This window comes from Symsagittifera roscoffensis, chromosome 5 (assembly GCF_963678635.1).
Source record: "Symsagittifera roscoffensis chromosome 5, txSymRosc1.1, whole genome shotgun sequence".
NCBI classification, from domain to species: domain Eukaryota; kingdom Metazoa; phylum Xenacoelomorpha; order Acoela; family Convolutidae; genus Symsagittifera; species Symsagittifera roscoffensis.
In genome coordinates, this window is record NC_087066.1 from 23,687,947 (window position 1) to 23,702,789 (window position 14,843).

At 31.6% G+C, this 14,843-nt stretch overlaps 1 protein-coding gene across 1 annotated transcript in view; it reads left to right on the plus strand.

Moving 5' to 3' along the window:
* Nucleotides 1–3,106: 3,106 nt before the first annotated feature.
* LOC134846033 (ephrin type-A receptor 7-like) overlaps nucleotides 3,107–14,843 on the plus strand; it is a 42,145-nt gene continuing 30,408 nt past the window's right edge. Inside the window, exon 1 of the mRNA XM_063863206.1 lies at nucleotides 3,107–3,712. The gene's annotated coding sequence lies outside the window, so the exon portion shown is untranslated. The remainder of the gene's footprint in view (nucleotides 3,713–14,843) is intronic.

A 14,843-nucleotide genomic window follows, 5' to 3' on the forward strand; every position in this document is an offset into this window, starting at 1 on the left:
GTTCCAAATTAATGAGTACTAAATTTGACTTCAACAAAATGACTTTTAAGACATGTTCATCAAATTGTCTTGAATATGAACTAAATTGTTAAAAAAGCATCCCTGTTATTTATAAGCCCCTGAGTGAAAGTTCAAAATAAAACTTTTTGCAACTTTCGAAAAATAAGTACGAGGAAACTTCATCGTTACAAAGACACTTTTTTATAATTTTAAAAAAATCAACAAAAACTCAAGCAGTGAAAGACAAGCTAAAAATAAGTTTTCTGGAAAGATGAAGAAAGAAAGAGTTTGTTTTTTTGTTTTTCCGTAAATGTGATTTAATTTCAACTTGTAACATCAAAAAAAAACATATACACAAAATGGAGAGTGTAGATAACAGAGAAGCTTGTGTAATCAGAATCTACCCATAATTGGATTTCAAACTATGAAAAAACAATCAATAAAAGAGGGAAAAAACTTTTTCAACTATCTCAACTTTTCCTAACTGAGAAAAAACCAAACCAAAAACGATGAGCTATCTATGGTTCTTAAGGTACAGCTAAAAATTTTGTACTTAATTTAACCATACCATTCATAATTAAAAGAAAATCATGAAAATTTGAAACAAAAATTGCAATTTTTCCGAAAACTAAGCAGATTTGGAACGTCATACTTTGCGCCTTAACTATTGTCCCCGTGGAGTAAAAATTCAAGCAATTATTTGGTCTTCTCGCGAAAATTAATCAGAAGTTGATTTTGTTAGCCCATGATTTCCTAAAATGTATAAAATCTAATAGTGAGGGCAACCGGTAGCGTTCGTTTTGTACTTAGTGAGTAAAAATTAATCGACCTTATTCTATTTTCTTGAAGAATGTTGAAAAGTTTTGTTATCCGATAAGTAAAAGGTTGTTTTTCTACCTGGGATTTTATTTACTGCATTTTAAACCTTTTTTTGGATTTTCTGTTTGTTTTCTGATTAAAAGAACTATCGAAATAAAAAAAATGACGAAGAAAAATTTTAATGAAAATTGGATAGCGATCTCAGTAAAAACTCCAAAAATAGGTTAATGAACAGTTCGTGTATTGTCTAAATTTTGTTTATTCAAAACATATCAGAAATGCATTCGTATTTTTTTGAAAGAAATCAACCGGATAATCTTTTTCTGTAGAACACAAAGCAGTTGTAAAGCACTCTAGCCTGTGCTATTATAGACTAAGCTTCCGTTTTGGATAATAAAGCTACTGTTTGACTCAAAGTGAATTCACAAAACAGAGCTAGGCACGTAATGCCCTGCCTTGGCAACTATTCTACATTGCTTTTGGAACTTGTTTTTATTAAAATCAATGGGATAAGATTATTTTAGTTTGTAATCAGTGCCTAAGAATTGAATTTCAATTTATGGCGTTTATACAACATTGTGTCATTAAAACCGCTTTTCCTCGTAAAATTAACTTTTTTTTCCATATTAAATGAAAGATGAAAGTCTATTAGCAGCAGCCAATTGCTATCAAAGTGCTATCAAAGTTGATTGATCTGCAAACGAACATGCATTCGAAGTTTTGACCATGAGCGGCATATCATTAACATATGAATGGGAAAAAAAAGTGAACCTAAAATGGATATTTGCAGTACGCCGAAGTCTACATTTCTCGAAAACGACTTTATCATAGATAATGCAACGCATCTTATTTATCGTATCTTACAATGCGTTACTTGCCATTCGTCAGAAAATTCGAATCTATTGGTGAAACTTACCAACTAGCCCGTTTTTTTGTAGCTTCCCTAATCAAGTTTGATGATTGAGTGTTTCGAATGCTTTTCTTTCGAGATCAAGAAAAACTGAAAAAATTATTGATTTTTGAAAAATGCACGTTTTCTGTTACTTCGGTTTATCCATCAAAAGTGCTATGTTTCCTTCTTTATCCGAATTATTCACAAAAAAATTAAATGGCGTGCTCTAAGTAACCATAAAATCTGTTGAACATTACCCGTCCGGATATTTTTCTTAAAAACATCCTTAAAAGTATTGGCCAATTTTCATACCTAGCTTATATGCGTCTTTCTGAAAAGACATAATTTTAGCTTTGGCAAGTTGTGTTCAAAAAGTAGCTTACTTGATGGAAGCGTTGATTAGAATTGTTACACTTAGTGCAATCGAGTAAAAAGTTGAAATTGAGTAAAACCTTTCAACGCACTAGCTTTTAAAATATTTTTATGTATCTCGTCTAGTCCTGTTGAAGCTTTTGATTTTCGCGCACATAGGGTGGTTTCAATTCTATAATCAGTCAATGTTCTTAATAATTTTGAGAAGCTATGCTTCGTGACTTCTATTTCTGGTAGAGGTGACCAAGTATTTCGCAGCAATTTATTTGCAAATTGCGCAAAAACTTTTTTGAAATCACTTGCAATTGGTACTGAGTCAGTATGCCTTTCAAAGTTTTCTGCTATGATATCACTGACATCGACTGTTTCGGTTGAAGCTTGACTCGAGCACAACCCTCTTGATCACCTCAAAATTGCTCAAGCACTTGGAAATGGTCGAGCACATTATTTGTGGTTGAGAAAGTAGAAAGTTATCTGATTTGGGTGGAGCACGGACGAGCATATTTTTTCGTCGAGTACGGTTAAAAACATTTTTTGCTTGGACCTAGCACATTTTGTTTTCGGCTGAGCACAGTCGAAACATATTTTGCGTAGATCGATCGCGGTCGAGCACATACTTTTTGGTCGAGCATGGTAGAAGCTTATCTTGTTTGGGTTGAGCATGGTCGATCACATTTGTTCCGAGCACGGCGGAAACGTACCGATTTACGGTCGAGACGGTCGAAACATACCGATTTTTGGTCCAGACAGTCGAAACATCAGTGAACACCTCAACCCGGGTTGACTTACAATTCTCCTATTTTAAAATTTTGGGGTTCTTGTCACATGGAAGATTTTGAATACACTTCGATCATTGAAATATTTTGTCCGGACGAACGTTTGGTATCACGATACGCATTTTCATTTAGCTCAGATGTTTTCAGCTGTGACTCAAATAGTCCTGATTGGTTCAATAATCAGACTTGTAATACAATACAATTTTGATTTTCTAACTGATATAGCTGATTTGTTTCTAACACCGCGAGCAGAAACAAAACATTTAGTAATTAATTATGTACAAGTTAGAATTGTAATCTAATCAGTATTTGTAGAGAAGAAATTTCAATCGCCTTTCTCATTTACTCCCCTAATCATCTTTGGGTTTTAATTACTCGAATGCAAACTTATTCCACCCAAAAACCGGGTTACCGCAGTTTCAGTTTTGCAAAAAGTTAATTTTGCAAACTATTATTAGCCTCGAATCATTTGATGGTAGCAAAACTGGCAGTATTCATTTTACCTTGATCAAATTCATTTTAAAAAAGGCTCAGTTTTTCTATTAGGCTTTAAAAAAATTGGAGGCCAAAATTATTTTGAAAATATATTTATAAAAATCCGAATTGCGATAAAAATTATAATCTCAAATACTTTTCAAAATATTCATCCAGTTTTATTCATTCTTGTTTTTCACTGATCATGGCTTGTTTTGATTAGAACACAGAATGATTTAATATTAATTTCCACAGCATAAAAAGAATTTCTTGCACATGCCTTGCATGCCTTACCTTGTTTGAGCTCTACGATCTTTGACTTCGGAAATTGCCAATAAACTTTCACTTTTATTGTGGCAAAAAAAAGAGAACGATACTGGTAAGTGGATCAAGTTTGCTCACGTTGAGTCTCTGCTTGCACATAAACGGATGAAAAAAAGTAAAGCAACCAAATGAATTTAAAAACTCAAAAAGTATATCTTTTTTGCCAGTATCCCGGGATGACCAAAAATACTAGTCATACAATTTCCATATATGGAAAAATGCTAGTCATACACTTTCCATACAATTCCATACGTACAGAAAATTGCATGAAAGTCTATGATTAGTATTTTTTCATATATGGAAATTTTATGACTAGCATTTTTCCATAAATCAAAAATGTTGATTTTTTACCTTTTAATTTCTCAAATTTTTTTGGTTGTGTTGGTAACCGAACACAAATGACATAAACCTTGATTACTCAAACGTAGTAACCGACGGTTTGGCTGCCTCGCTTTAAAAATGCATTGGAAACAGCCTGATATGTGTTACTTCTGTCTCAGACAAATAACATAACGAAAGTAATGAACTTATAAATTTTGGCAATAATTTTCAAAGATGATTATTTCTAAAATTTGAATTTTTAAATTACCAGACATTGATCAAGGCATACAAAAACATGTCATACAAAAGAAAGAGGAGTTTTAAGCGTTTTTGAAAAAAGTTATGAAGAGAAAAGGAAAAAAATCCAATATTAGTATATCCAGGAGTACGTTATACACACAAAAAATTAAATTTTGCATGCAATTTTTTTTTTCAAAAAATGTTTGTTTGAATACAAAAATCAATTTGCGGTTAAAAAAACGAAAAAAATTTTGGAGGCAATTTCAAAAATACTTTGTTGTCGCCATCAAAAAAATGCTAGTCATACAATTTCGATATATGGAAATTGTATGACAAGTGTTTTTTTTTTCAGAAAACAAAAATATAAAAAAAGTCAAAGTTTTCAGTCATAGAAGCCCAAAAAACGCTTAAATGATTTGCCAGCAGTTGAATTGATTGCTCAAAGCTTTTTTTTTCACAAAAAAAATTTGTAAAAAAAATTCTAATCATACAATTTCCATATATGAAAATTGTATGGTTAGCAATTTTTTTCATACCATTTTTTTCCTTTTTTTATGAAGAGACACCAATATCGATACCAAAACAACTATAAAATACCTTTGAAATTCGATTAAATTCATTCTGCAAAAATGTATGAAATTTGTATGACTAGCATTTTTCCATAGACTAAGTGTATGAAATTGTATGATAAGCATTTTCGGTATATGGAGGTCAACCCGAGATACTGGAGAAAAAAGTAAGGTAACTACAAACGTTATGCAAAAAATGAGAATAACTCTTCAAAAACACATTGCAAATTCAAAACTACTATGTTCATTTTCCGCGGAGACTGTAATTTGCCTATTTTTTTGAGAAAATTACAAAAAAAAGTGAGCAAATTTCGAAAACAAACAACAAATACCGTTTTTTGAAACTCTTATTGAAATTTCAGTTTTTGTAGAACAATTTTAAAAGAGCATAAGAAAATATCAAAAGTTACATTTCTCAAAAAAAAAGATTTTTTTTTCAGTTTCAATTGATTTAGTCAAAACAAAGTGCTCAAAACGCGATGTTTTTACCCGAAAAATGAAAATCTTCGATGATCACAGGGTTTCATAGAAAACCAATTTGGCTTTTGAATCTTATTTGGTTGCAATATTTTTTCCACTTTAGTTCTCTTCTTTCTGATCATTTGATCTATCTTTTTGATACTCAATTTTAATTCTAAAAACTGGAAGAGAAAAACAAATCAACTAGTTTTTTTTACAAATAAAACAAAAGAAAATTATTTGCTTATAGTATAGACTATTTTGAAAACTTTTAATTCAGTTCTAGCCTCAAACCACTAGTTAACTGCATTTTTTGTGGTGCATACAGGGATTAATTTAAAATACAAAATTATTTAAAATACAAAAAAAAACCAAAAGTTTTATCAGCATATTCTTGTAAACAGTAATATAAAAAAAGTATTTTAAATTAACATTAACATGCATCTTTTGTTGAACTGCATCACTATGAAGAGTGATTCTTTCTTGTAAACTCGTCTTAAAATCAGTTTTTCTTAAACCTGTTTTCCTTTACAGTGAGAATTTTTTCAAAATTCAAAATATCGATCGAATTATGACTGAACAAATTTTTTATAACTCCACCTTATCTGACGTTTTTTTTTAACCTGATGTGAAAACTCGCCCGAAAAAAAAACAAAAAACATTCGAAGAAGAAAAATATTCTGGAAAAAAAGTAACGCAACCAAATAAATTCAAAACTCAATTAATTTCAAAACCCAAACGAAACTTTGGATCATAAAATAGGTTCATTTCTTGTGTAAAAACAAAACGTTAAAAACTTATTTTTGTCTGATTCATGAACTGAAACCAAAAAAAGTTGAAATTTGACAGACAGTGAGCCCCTTACATCGAAGGAACAAATTTGATACATTTTGATGTCCGGACAAAATCAGTAAGTACAGAAGAAAAAAAATTCATTTCACTTTTTGAGAGACGCGCTTTCACTTTACCTTTTTTTCGCTCGCTTTAGAAAATTTTACAACAATTGCTATAAGTTTTTCAATAAGAGCCTTGAACAATGAGCTTATTTTAGTTTTTTTTTTAAGTTTCTCAAATTTGTTGTAATTTTCTCTGACAAAAACTAGGTATATCACTATCTAGTGGCAAATACTATTCATTGTTGTACCCTAATTATTTGTGTTTTCAAAACTTTCTCTCATTTTTTTGTTTTTACTTTCTCTAGTTGCGCTACTTTTTTTCTCCATTATAACTCATTCGAATAAACAGTATCTGTTCACATCTTGGTTGAAGCAAAATATCTAATTTGATTCATTGTTTTTTTGAAACTCTTAAATCTGGCTTTTTTAATGGTTTTTCGATTGAAAACGTATCTAGAACTGAATCTCAGTCAAAACTAAAGATAAAAGTAACAAGTTATCTTGGTATATTCAGGGGCTTTTTGGGCTAATAAATTGCTATATTTATGTGAAGATGTAGCAAAGGTTTGTTCCTGAGGTGAGTTTTTGAAAAATCAGTAAAAAATTATCAAAGTTTACACGAGATTTGATTATATATTTTGATGGCCGGTCTAAGAGAAGAATGATCGAAGAGCAGAGCAAGCCCAAAAAAATCAGATCACGGCATTAGTTTCCAAATGTAAATGAAACTCGAACAGTTCACGCGTTTATCCGGCACCAATCGCATTGTTTGTGCAGTTAGAATTTTTACCAATTACAAAATATGTGTATGGACATGGTTTTTTTTTGGTCAAGCCTTAGCTCTCAAACGGCCGTGACTTTGCGAGAGTGGGACTCCATGCAAAATCTTTCTCAGGGCTAGCACACGGCAAAACTTGAAAAACGCGGGGTGAAAAAGTGGAATGCCAATTCGAGCTTTGGTTAGTTTTTTTTTCTGCCCTTGGACCCGTTCTGCTCTCGAATCTTTCTTCTCAGTGTAACCATTCGAAAAAATTTAGACTTAATTCAAAATATGAGATATTTTTTTACTACAATATAAACTAAATCCTCGTTTCTCGGTTCTCTGTAAAATTATAGTTTGCCGTTGTATATTTAGCAATGAAAAATTGTTGTCCACATTTTGAAACAGCTTTTTCTTGTGAAAATAATAGATTGAAACTAAAAGCTTGGCGTGGAATTTGATCTAGATTGTTCAATAAAATGAATATGTTATTTTGCACTCTAAATAAACCTATATGATTTTTTAAAGATGATGAACAATTGGTATAAACTTAAGTAACCAAATTAATCCAAATAGGTTTTTTCCAATTTTCAAATAAACCTTACCTTAATGCTCAACAATTTTTTTCAGTTTTGATATTTGAAAATTATGGGTCGATCTGAAGTTTAAATGAGAAAAAGACTGCTCGTATCAGGGCAAAGAATTGAATGTTCCGACTGCTTTGTAAGCTTAATGGAAATGGGTTCGCTTTAAAAGATATTAGGTAAAATGATTTTTAAAAAGGATTAAAAAAATTATAGTGGTCATCAGTAATCATTTTGTCTGCTGAATTTTTGTGAATAAGGAAACCGGATCCAAGAAAATTTTTCAAGCTAACTTATATAATATTTTAAAAAATTTTAAAATTTTTTGTCATTTTCTATTTGATTTTTCATAAGCTGGAATGCTGTTTTAAAAACTTTTTTTATGGATTCTCAAATCTTGATAAAAGTTGATGGCATCAAAAATGAACATTTTCATTGATTATTTATCAGCGATTGTTGAGATGATAATCTAAAACCATCTCATTATATCAAACTTCGGTAAGGGCTTGTTTATCGACTTAAATTTGTAGTGTCACTTATGTTTGTATACTTATGACCACTTTTCATGTTGATGATTGAGATAACGCAAATTTGCTACAATGGTAAAAATTGTTGAGCAAAAGCAGCCTATTGTCAAAAACTAATAAGCCATAGCATAATCAGTGATCAAACACTGTTTTTACAACTCGAAGTAATGACATTTCTGCTAAAAGTGTGGTATAATTAAACTAAGCTCACTTGAAATGACATCTGGTATTGAATTTTCAGATCTGGAAATGGTTCTTCGAGCCCTTCAGTCATTAATATGCTGCTTGAATAAATTGTTTACTTTTCTAATATCTTAACTTAACTTCTTTTTTTTGCATTGAAATGATAAATAATTTATTAATGCCACTTTTCAAATATTATTAGATTTTAAATGCGAAAGGATCCACGAGAAACATCGATATGATACAATTGGAACTTCGAAGTTTTAATTGATAAAAAATAACAAACAGCCTTTTCAAAATGAACAAAACTGTTCGTATCATGGCTTAAGCTTGGATGAACATTCCGACTCTCTCCAAGTGTGTCTGAAATATTTTTTGATTAAACATTTGATTGAAGATGGACCAAGTTAAGAACTTCCAGCCCATCATTTAATTCGGATTACATTTGCTAAGAAATTCCAATTTAGAACTGCTTGGGGGGATGTTATTTTGTCCAAAAATACAACAATGGCTCAATCTAACTATTTCCTCCCTGTTTTTACAATTTTCTAAATGTTTGTTTTGTTACAGACACTTAATCCCAATTGAAAAAAGTATCACGTCGAAAACAATTTCAACGTTTGTGAAGTACTTTTCGCATACAAAAATATCAATTACCGGTCGCCGTGCAAATTGCACAGCAAAACTTTACCACAGTGAATGAAGTAAAGATATTCGAAAGAAATGATTTTATTTTTCCGAAAGAGAGCAATGGAGTTATTTTAATGGAAGACATATTAGCTACATATGCGTAAATTCAAAAAAGGTAAATCGAAAGTTCAAGTTCAATTTTTTTTATATATAAAACAGGAAATTTAAGATCAATTTTTTCAGAAGCTTTGACGCTTTTTTAGTTTCTCTTTGAAACCCAAAAATGATCAGTAGGGCTGCAATATGATACAATTTAAGACCCTGTCAGTTTATGTTTTCTTAGAGGTATCCAAAATATGGGGGAAAAACACTTAAATTTGGGCGGAAACACCCATAGTATCTCCATAGAACTAACTGATCTGTGTGCTAGTAAAGTGTTTTCAAAATGCAAAGGCACGGAGAAGATTTAATACGGTCTTTGAAAAGGTCTTAGCAGAAATCATTTCGTTAAAAGATAATCCCGGGTTGACCAAAACTTGTTATCATACAATTTCCATATATGAAAAACTTTTTACCATACAATTCCATACAATTCCATACGTGTAGAAAATTGTATGAACTCTCTATGTTAAACATTTTTTCATATATGAAAATTGTATGATAAGTATTTTTGCATAAACCAAAAATTTGATTTTTTTCTTATTTCATTTCTGAAAAACTTTGGGTAGTGTTCGTAACCGAACGCGAGTGACAAAGACCTTGGTTTACTCAAAGCACCAAAGGTTGGACGGTCTTCCACAAAATATATAATGAAAGTAACGAACTTTTAAATTTTGGCAAAAATTTTTAAACATGATAATTTTCAAAGTTTCAGTTTTTGATTATTCATGGATTGATCTAGGGATACATAAACACGCCTTACAAAATAAGGAAGCGTTTTGAGCGCTTTGAAAAAAAGCTGCAGAGAAATTGAAAAAAAAATCCAACTTTTGTGTATCCAGGACTACGTTATGTTATGCACAAAAAAAATTAAATTTTGCATGCAGAAAATTTTTTTTGGAAAAAGTTTGTTTGTGTACTAAATTCATTCTGCGGTTGGAAAAAAAAATCAAAACATTTTTTGGGGCAATTTCAAAACTACTTCAATTTGTTTTCAAAAATATTTCAAAACTACTTCAATTTCGAAACTAGTTCAAATTTTTTGGGGCATTTCTAATGTCGCCATCAAAAATGCCATTCATACAATTTCCATATATGGGATTTGTATGATGAGCATTTTTTTCAAAAAAAACATAAACAATTTTTTCTTCACTAGACTGTTTTATTGGAATGAAAAGCCGCAGAAATTAGTTAATATCTTTTTTTTTCAGTCATTTTATGAAATTGAATGAAAATTTTATGACAAGCAGTTTTCCATACACTTGATGTATGGATTTGTATGATAAGCATTTTTGGTGTATGGAGGTCAACCCGGGATAGCTTTTAGCGCTAAAAAAACTGGCGATTTCAGAGCTCCTGTATTTTAGATTAAGCTTATCACAGGTTCAAAGAAGACTTGTTGGAAAACGAGACTACGATAATATTCAACTTGTACCAAAATTTTGTCAGTTTGCAATTGAATGTGAGCGTTTTTTGCAGTTATTTGCCAATGATATGATTTTTCTAAAGATCTTTTCAAAGGTTGAATTAAATCTTTTCTTTGACTGTATTTAATCTAAGTTTGTTTAAGAGCAAGATAAATTTGTCGGCAGGTAGTTTTTTTAAAAATAGGTTTTAAAGACTTCTCTTTTTTCTATTTCTTTGTTTTTTGGGTTTCATTATAGTTCATAAAACTGTCTTGCAATATTGCCCATAGCAATTTACAACAACAAACATCGGAGAATTATTTTATGTGCCAATGAATGAAGTGAAGACACTTATTTGATTCGGGTCATTTTTGGTTTCTTTTGTTTGTTTTTTCGAGAAAAATCTTCAATGTTATTAACGCTTTTCTTTGACTTTTTTGAAATTTTGATTTCAATGTTTTAGCCAAAAACAAGACAAAATTTTTTCAAAAAAATTTCAAATGGCGCAAAAAACGTGATTTAAAAAGAATGTTAATTTTTAAGCGTCGAAGTACAAAAAAAAACGACCAGTTGATTATTTTTATCAGAAAAAATTCATATCTATTTTTTTTGTATTTCCAAAAACTTTAAGTGATGTTTTGCTTTTATTTAATTTATCTTTTCTCTGGAATTCGATAATTGACTTTTTTAAAGAAATATGAGTTGTGACTTTGGATTATTTTTGACGGAAGCAAAAAAAAGACGAAATTTAGGAGAGGATTCAAGAACAATAACTATCAAAAAAGTTGAAAAATAATAATCTGAGGAAAAAACTCATTTTGCTAATAATAAATAAACAATCAATTTTACCGTATCTTATACTATTGATTGGACACAAAAAAAATGCACAATGAGCCATATTCAAAATTTTGTTGTCTTTAATCTCTCTCTATCTAATGAAAAAAGATTGCAGTTGACAATTTTGGGTTTTTTGTCATTTTATTTTTTCAAAAGTGGTATCACAATTCTTAAATCTGATATGTCGAAATTCGTTTCAGCTAGAAAAATAGTAAATTTTGATTAAAACAGACGCTCAATGAGCCTTTTATTAATTTTAGGCCGCAAAACAGCAAAAACTCAAATTTTTATGTTAATCATTATCTGTGTTGTTTCAAATATCGATTTTCGTCTAAACTGTTCTAGATTTAATGTAATTGTCAAAGATGACTAATTAATCATCAAATTTTGCAATTATTCTCTACAATTACTGAATGAATCCGATTTGAGAAAAAATGTCCAAATCAGTAATGCGTTTAAAAAAATCTCAAAACTGGAAATATTGAGAACAACCGTATAAAAAACGATATTTTTCTATCAAAATTGAAGAAACAACCATCATCTTGAGTGTGAGGAGGAAGTGTTGCGTGTGACTCAGAATGATTTAGATTGGTGAAGATCTTAACTTGATTCCTTGATGGATTTATCGAGCAGATGTAGAGTTAAGCACTTTTTATACAAAATATAAAAGTGGGGGATTCAAACTTGGTCTATTTTTGGGAAGGATGTTAAACCGGTTGTGAAATGAAGGAGATTCAAACATGAAAAGTTTGGGACTTGGAGGTATAACTGTTTAACATAAAACCTCACATATGATATATAGTTGGCGGATTTTTGAAAAGTTTTCGAAAATTTTGTCGACCTTTTTTTAGATCGACGAAATGGATTTTCCGAGCTCTCCCAAAGCACTAAAAAAACCCTGTTATGGTCAAATTTTCTGCACTGAAAAAACAAGCCGAAAAGGCGTTTTTATGTACTTTTTGGAAAACTATGACCAAAAAATCGCGTTTTTTTGGCGGGCACTCCCTCCTCAAAATTAATTTATATTGGCGCTAAATGCCAAAAATGGATATTTCAAAATTGTTTCAAGGGTGGAGCCTTTGGGTCGGCAGGGGATCGAATCCCGGAGGGGGGGGGGCAAATGCCCAGCCTCCCCTCCCTGAATCCGCCCCTGGTTGTAAGCCTGTAAACGTTGTTCTTAAACTCATCAAAACTGTTTTAAAACACACAAAGTTTCTAAATTTATTATTTTTTTTTGCCAATCAAGATGCAAAGAAACGTTACAAAATGTTAGCGTGGCAAGCAAAAATTCAGTAATTTTTTGGTACAAGTGCCTAAGTTGTAATTGGTTATGTTCAGGGGTGGATTTAGGGGGGGGGGACGCCTCCTCCCTTCAGGGATTCGACCCCCTGCCGACCCAAAGGGTCCCCCCTTTGGTACTTTTTAAGAAATCCATTTTTGGCCGACCGACAATAAAAGTATTCTAAGGGCGCCTTCGGCGCCAATTTATACTATTTTTGAGGGGGCGCGCTCGCCAAAAAAACGCGATTTTTTGGTCAACATTTTTCAAAAAGTGCCCAAAAACGGCTTTTTTGACCTTTTTTTAAATTTTGCATGCGGCGCAGAAAATTTGGCCAAAACAGAGTCTTTGTAGTGCTTTAGGAGAGCTCGGAAAATCAATTTGGTCGACCTAAAAAAAAGGTCGTCAAAATTTTCGAAACTTTTTTGAAAATCCGCGCCCCCCCCCCCCCCCCCCTCGGAAAAATCCTAGATCCGCCCCTAGTTATATTATAGACATAAAAAGGTAGATACAATAATTTCCATGAAAAATCCTTCGTAAAGATATACAAAAGTTCAATGAAAAATTTTACATATTCAATTATTATACATGTAAATGTATGAATACCTCTTTGTCAAACGTATCATTGTCTTTTTCATCTGGCTGCTCAGATGGGCTGTTCCGACTACGATTTGAAAGATAATTTAGCATAACATAATGATTACTTAGTTGAAATTTTTAGGAGCCACTGCTTTTGCGGATAAGTGAAACCCATTGCAAGAAAATATTTCGATAAAACTTCTTTCATTAAGAAAATTGTAAAAAATAATGAATCTCAAATTGGGATCAAGAATTACAAATCTTAATGCACTGTTCTGATTTAGCCGTTGGATTTAAACTTAGAAGTTTTCTCCCGCACACGCAATTCAATTTCGCCAAGATCAAGTAATTCAGAAAGAGGTAAGTTTTACATACTTGGACAATTTTAGTGATGACGTTTAAATCGTGCACTTCAGATTAGTCTTTGTTTAGTACTGTCTTTGACCTCTTTACCTCTCTTGACCTCTAGAACTCTCCGAATATCTTCACATTTTTAATGACACATCAGCACGCGTAAAGACTGAATTTTAGGTCTTAGCTAATAATTGTATTTGAGATAGAACTTCAAATTTAAAAAATGCAACCATGACCTAAGCCCGCCGTGAATGAAAACACACATTCTGAAAAACTTTTGGTTATTAAGCAGCTCGTTTTCTTGCTTGCGTTTTTTGATCTTTTGTAAGCTTTTTTTATAACTACATGACAATTTAAATTATCTGAAGAGCTTGTGTTCAGCTCAGTACGAGGTGCAATTCGTAACAACATGCTGATGTTTAACATCCAATTAAAAAAGTCAGTCATTGAAAGCTGGACGGTGATTAACACAAAAGTATTTGGTTATTAACCGATTATAATTTTGAAGCAAAGTTTTTGAGACGACTCGACATTCTCATCTGCAGAGTTTCGCGTTTAATTGTCATAAAGTGCTTTAAGCAGCTCTCAATTAACTTTTGTTTGTTTATTCTTTTTTGCTTTTTTGTGGTAAAAAATGTTTTGGAAGAACCAGTCTTGCATGGTAAATTAAAATGAGCGCCTTGCTTTTTAAGTAAAATTGCAGTAAATAAAAGGTTTAAAATTTTCGGAAAAGAAGTCTGAAATTAAGCGGTGAAATCATTGGATTCTAAATCGATGCAGAATTTTTTTCGCACCATTTATTTTCAACGCAGAAAACGTCCAGTGAAATTCACACGCGAATAGGAGAGCGGGGATGGGTGCTGAAATGATTACATCTTCCCCTATCAATGGAAAGATCGGATGTTCGAGGCCCGCCATGATCCGTGCTCGTTGCTTGAAAGTGAGGCAACATAACCCAGCCCAGAAAAATAGCCAAGAAAAACTGCATATAGATCTTAACCAGGGGCACAACAGCGATGCTCTGCGAAGAGCTGAGCAGTTCGTATATTGGTCCTTTCCCTTGTTGATAAATCATCTTACTCTTAATAGTTCCTCTTTTGGTGATCGCAACAACAATATATTCAATGAAGCAAAATTTAAAAAATGACCAGGCCAAACAACGATTGAAGCTACCTTTTTTCTCCTTGCAATTCTTCTTCTGTTTCAATCGCTTTGACTGAACCAAAACAACAGTAAACTTCTGTAGTATTACAAAAAACAAGAATATATATTTATTTCCACGAATTGAAAATAAAAAAACTGATTTATGATGTTTCAAAATTATATTACAATGATTGGAAACTTCTATACTATTTGCACAGCAACCGCCAATCCTTGTTAATTGTAAGAGGATTGCAGTAAAA